Below are 6,000 nucleotides of genomic sequence, written 5' to 3' on the forward strand. Positions count from 1 at the left end.
TGCTGGGCTTCATATTCTTGAATGATGGGGCTGGAGGTGGAGAACAGGGCTGTGAGGGGCTTGGAAACCATAATGGTAGATATTTGAGGAAATGAGGCGTTTAGACCAGAGAGACAGATGTAAGACCTGGTGTGTCCTTGTCATCTGCCACACAGTGAAGAGCTTCGCTGTTTTGCTTCAAAGAGTTGAAGTTAGACTAGCGGGCTGCTAGATCCAGGAGAGAGGACTGGCCTGCAGTGGAAGGAGGGTCTGGATCTCTGCAGGATCCTACAGTGGTGAAGTGGCACCTCCTGAACAGGCCTGGGAACATACTTCCTTGGGTGTGAGAGTTTAGACTCTGCTCCCTTCCAAAGGCGCATCTGTGACTAAAGCCAACCCCTCCTGTGATGAGTTGTAAAAAGGGCTGCCTGACCAGGTGTAGTCACAGAAGGCAAAGTGCGTGAAGGGATGTACCATAAAAGCAGCCCAGCTGGTCACGTTCGCGGACTGGTTGTTGCCAGGATCCTGCCAGAAGCATGTGGAGTGTTAGACACAGCACCGTGGAGGTTGCCGCAAGGTGAGAGAATCAGGACCCACTGAGCTCTGATTTCTGGCATTTTTTTCTGCCTCAGGCTTGAGAAAAGAAAACCAAAGGGGCAGCACAGGAAGGGTAGATAGACTCAGATTCAACAGACAGATTGAGAGAACCAGTGACATGGCCTGGGAAAAGTCACCGCCCTTCACTGGAGATTTTCCTCAGAGCTTAGAATTTCAAGATGGCAGGCTCCATTCACTTAGCAGCCCTCTCTCCCACAACTAAGCCTTTCAAAGGAGAGAAGAAATAAAAAGCTGCCTCAAAAATAAGTGGAACAAAAATGGGGAAGCCACTGGGACACTCAGGAGAGGAGAACAGACCCAAGAGGGAAACTCCAGCTGCACAGTAGGTGAGGGAGTTGGGAGGAAGTGACTCCAGAGAGCTCCCCAGCCACAGTGAGTGAGTTAATGTTCTGCTGTGGGCTAAAGCTTTCCTGGGACGCTCTCCCTGCCACCTGTCCACCATGTAGCAGGGTTTTTTTGTTTTGTTTTTGGTGGTGGTGGAATGTTTCTAGAAAAAAGCAGGGTAGAAACTTAGGGGCTCATGAGAGCCCATGAATCCTCTCCACACACAGCAGCAGCCACCAAGGTCCTCACCAAGGAGCTCGTCCCCCCACTAGCTGTTTTGCAGAGCACAGGCCTCAGGGTAGCTCCTGCTCTGCACCCAGAGGCAGCAGCCAGAATTCCTCTTCTTAGGGAGCCCACCTACTTTGAGAAGAGGCAACACGGTAAGATCACCTTAGAGAGGGGGGACATCTGAGGACACAGACTAGACGATAGAGGACAGAGTCACAATATCCTTAGAGATACTGTGGGAGGGGAGGGTGTCACGTGCATTTACCCTGAAAAAAACTCAGAAATGAGAACATAAAATTGTTAAAATCAGAAATCACAGAGTGAAGAGGCAATCCACAATGTGGGAAAATGTTTTCCAGCTATTCTTCAGACAAAGGATTACTATCAAGAACATATAAAGAACTCAAAAAAAATCAGATCTCCCAAATTTAAAGACCCAATCCAAAAATGGGCATCTGAACACACTTCTCCAGTAAAGACATACAAACAGCAAATATATATATATATATGAAAAAGTGTTCACCATCTCTGGTTATTTCAGAGATGTAAATTTAAAAAAAAAAACTGAGATCCCACCTCACCCCAGAAAGAACGGCTAGCATCAAGAAATCAAGCAATAACAAATGCTGGAGGGGCTGTGGGGAAAAAAGAACCCTTCTCCACTGCTGGTGGGAATGCAGAATGGTGCAACCATTGTGGAAATCAGTATGGAGATGCCTCAAAAAGTAATGTTCCTCAGGTTGCAAGCATTGGCTTAATCCAGAGTAATGAAAGTATAGCATCCAGGAGAAGGAGACACCCCAAAAACCCACAGGATGGAGTAGGAGGTGAGTCTTCTGCAAAAGAGTGAGGAAACTGTCATCGGGCTTCACGTCAACAAGAGGCTGAGACAAAAGCGCTCTCTGCAGGGCAAGAATCTTGAACCGACAGTTCTAAATCTAACTTCAGGCTTGTCTTAGTCACTTTTCTTGTTGCTGAGACAAAATATCTGATACCCAAAGTTAAAGGAGAAAAGATTTATTTGGTTTACATTTCATAGAAACTTTAATCCGTAATCTGCTGGCTCCAAGGCTGGGTGGCACGTGGCAGAGAGGCAACCGTCCACGGTGGCAGAAGTTGGCAAAAGCAACAAGGGAGAGAGAAGACAAACCTCTTTCTGTCCCTTATGTCATAAGCAGGCTACCCATCGTAGGGCCGATCCTAGCCAGAACTATGCCAGACCAGTCAATGGACTGATTGAGTAAGCACACACCCTTAATCCCAGCATCCCGCACTCTGGCTTCAGCCACCTCTGAAAAAGCTCTGTGACCACGCGAGCTTTGGGGGAGCGTTTAGACACAAACCAGAACATCTCTGTTCTAGAGGTGAGGATAAAATAAAGGCCTTTTCAAATACAAAAGAACTCAAAGGAGTTTATCACTTACAGATTCACAACAGAGGAATTAAATTTCTTTCCCTTGGGCCTGGGATTTAGCTCAGTGGCTCAAGTGCTTACCTGATAAGCGTGAGGTCATGAGTTTGATCCCCGGTACAAAAAAAAAAAAAACCAAAAGAAGGTATAGAGAGCCCTTTATGGTCTCCAACTTGGCCCAGAAAGTTTATCTTGGGGAAAAGTTACTAGAATTCTAGCGAGTAAATTCCAATCTACCGCTTCCAGTGCAAACCACAGTGAAAATAAAGACACTAAAACATATTTACAGTTATGGGGAGCTAAGGGGACCCTAAACCAGCCAAGATAGTGGTTCGTTGGAATAAAAGGCCTTGACCCAGGGCCCATCCCAGGTTTTATTAGCTCCTGAAGAAGGGAGTGGCTTGAGGATGGGCGTGAGAAAGGCCGGGGTAGTGAGTGCCTCCATAGGTGACCTGAGGTCAGCTCTGCAATACGCAGAACGCAACTAAGGTAGCATCTAATGTTTTGGGGCCAGTGTTCAGTTCTGGTATGTACCCTTTCCTGCCCAGGGAAGTCGTGGCCTCTGATCTTGAGGCTCAACCCCAGCTGACTGCAAGGAACAGTGGTCCTTCATCCCTACTGGTTCAATTTGTTTTGGGACTCACAGGGCAGGGAAACAGCATCTGTCACCTGCAGCTTCGAAGTTTGCACACCTCAGCCAGCCCTATTTATATTGCTTAAGCCAACAGAAGGGATAAAGACATGGCCTAGCCAGCTCTGCACATATTGGTACATGGAGATAGGATTACCCAAAATGGAGATAATAGTTCTGTATTCAAGGAGAGGGGATTGAGGGGCCCTGGCCCCTCCTTTCTCTTCAGCTATGAGGCAGGCCTTGAGACATCTAGCGAGCATGGCCACAATGGGGGGGCAGGGCGCAGGTTCTGCTCCAAAGTTTTAATGCCCTGTTATTGTTGGGCCAAACCCTAAAAATGTGACCTTTGCCCCTACCCACAGCTGAAAAAGCCATCATGCCCTACGGTTTGTGGTGTCTCTTCTCTCCGGGAGGAGGAAAGGAAGCTGAGGAAGGGAGCATCCAGCATTGTCTGCTTCCACTGTGGGAGGGGTTGCTTCCCGAACAGGCTTCCCAGCTGGGGATTCTCCAAACACAGGAAGGACTCGGATGCCAGCTTGCTGGAAATACAAGATGTCTACCACATACTCCAACGGCTACATTCGTGGGAAGAATATACAGTGAGAGCCATTTAAAAGCCACAGCAGAGGTTAAAGGAAGAACAGGGCAGCTGGTGGTCATCCTGATACCCAGTCTCCAGAGAGAACTCATCTCCCTCCGAACTGACCCTCCCAGCCTCTCCCTCAGCTCTTTGTCTGGTGGCTGTTATGGATCAATGTAAAAATCTCTTTATACCACTTTCCTTAAAACAGTCTCAAGACTGCAGCTCTTCAAAATTGCTTGTAGTTGGAAAGAAATGTGATTCACTGTCCAGGAGTGTAATTGTTTCGTCTTTTAGACAGGGTGACACACTTGCCCACTTTAGACACTAGATGGCGCACTTGTGCCACCCGCCTCCTGGGTTAATCCTGGACTCTAGTGCTCGGTCATGTCTGTTCTATTGCTTTTGTCTTTTATTTTTTTAACTTTTTATCGGTACCGGGGATCGAACTCACGACCGCCTGCTTGCAAAGCAGGTGCTTATGCCGCTGAGCTAAATCCTCAGCCCCTTGTCTGTTCTGTTGCACAGTGGACTCTGCTACCTTTCTCACTTACAGAAGAATGCATTTGAGGTGGGGCTGAGGTCCAAATTAAAGACCAAGAAGCCTGGTTTCTTCAGCTCAATTATTTTCTTAGCTGGTAGTTTTCTAAGTTTTTTCTTTCAAAATATGCTCAGCTCCCCCAGTACGGTGTGAATGATCTCGGAATTGGGCATTATGTGGGTCCTTGCAGTAATCAAAATCAGGGTGTCCTTGGGCAGCACAACCTGCAGGACCCATGTGCATGCCCCAGCACCAACAGTGATAAACCACCACAAACGCTGTTGGCACCTTACAGTGCACCAGGCAGGTCAATGTTTTACAAATTGTCCTGTGAACGCCACCCCTTCACAGGGCCCCACAGCCTGTTATTTAGTCTCTAGGCCGCTGAGCCTCCTTGCCCCCGCCCTGCCCCTGCCGCCCCAGTGAAACATTAGCCTTCCTAGGCCCTGATCAGCATTCTGCGCCACACCTCTGGTCTCTGTTCGAGGTTGTGATTAGCTAGGCATTACTGAAATTGAGAACATTTTCTCATTCTGCTGAAATGTCAGGCTCCTCCCGATGGGCCCACCAGCATACCTGGGAACGTCTATTGGTCTCAGCCCAGACTCACTGAATCAGGATGGCCCAGTGGTCTGGGTTAGCAAAGCCTCCAGCAGTGAAGATGCACGCTCAGGCGAGAGACCGCTTGCTGTAAAAATACATTTGTCATAAAACCGAACTAGTCACTTCAGTTCAATAAACATTTACTCAACCTGGTTTTGGTACTTTAAAGTTCAGTTTACCGGAAACTCAGCAGAGAAGGAAAGGAAATAAACAGACACCATATGCAGACTACGCAAGGAAATGTGGGAGGGATTCCCAACTCTGGTTACACAAAAGAAAAAGAGAGTGTAGCTTTCAGAGTGGGCACGCAGGTTGTAATTTGGTAGGTTTTGTGGCTCTCTAGTGCTAAAAGCCGTCTTGCCATTAAGCAAGGGGCCCTGCCCGATGAGGGACAACTCTGGGGCGTCACAGCCGGGCTTCAGTCCAGCCTCTGTCCTCATGCAAACAGGATACTGTTTGTAAGGAAGGGCGCGTCCCTTCTGAAGACCCCCGGCCTTTCCCTCGATCCTTCTGACAGTTGGCGTCTGTGATCAGCTTGGCAGTTTTGTTCTTGTTCACACACAGCAGATCTCTAGTGACCCCACATGCATCACATAAACCAACCATTCCTTGGTGCGTTTCTGTTTTTCCACCTCATGTGCTGATTCTAGACACATCGGAAAGGGTAAAAGGTACATCCACACATCCATGCTTCCATACATGTTAACACACGCACACACCATATACAACTCTGCAACATTTGAGACTTACTAAATCTACCTGAAATCCAACCTTAATTGACTCCACTTGACTTCAGGAGAGAAAAGTGTTGATTAGTGATCAGTGTAGACCCAGGCACAAGGGACTGCTCAGTGTGGGGGGAAAGGAAACCATCTACATTGTTGGTAGAAATGTAAACTAGGACAACCAATTAACCACTTTGGACCTCATTATGGTGATTCCTCAGAAGACTAAAAATAAAAATCTCACATGGCCTAGCAATACCTCACCTGGCTATCTTCCAGAAAGAGCTAAAGATATTATACTTCATTTACAACAACACAAATCACAATAACTAAATCATGGAAGCAGCCTATATGCAG

Source organism: Cavia porcellus, unplaced genomic scaffold (genome assembly GCF_034190915.1).
Source record: "Cavia porcellus strain 051 isolate PalLab524CR breed Dunkin Hartley unplaced genomic scaffold, mCavPor4.1 scaffold_32, whole genome shotgun sequence".
Classification (NCBI taxonomy): domain Eukaryota; kingdom Metazoa; phylum Chordata; class Mammalia; order Rodentia; family Caviidae; genus Cavia; species Cavia porcellus.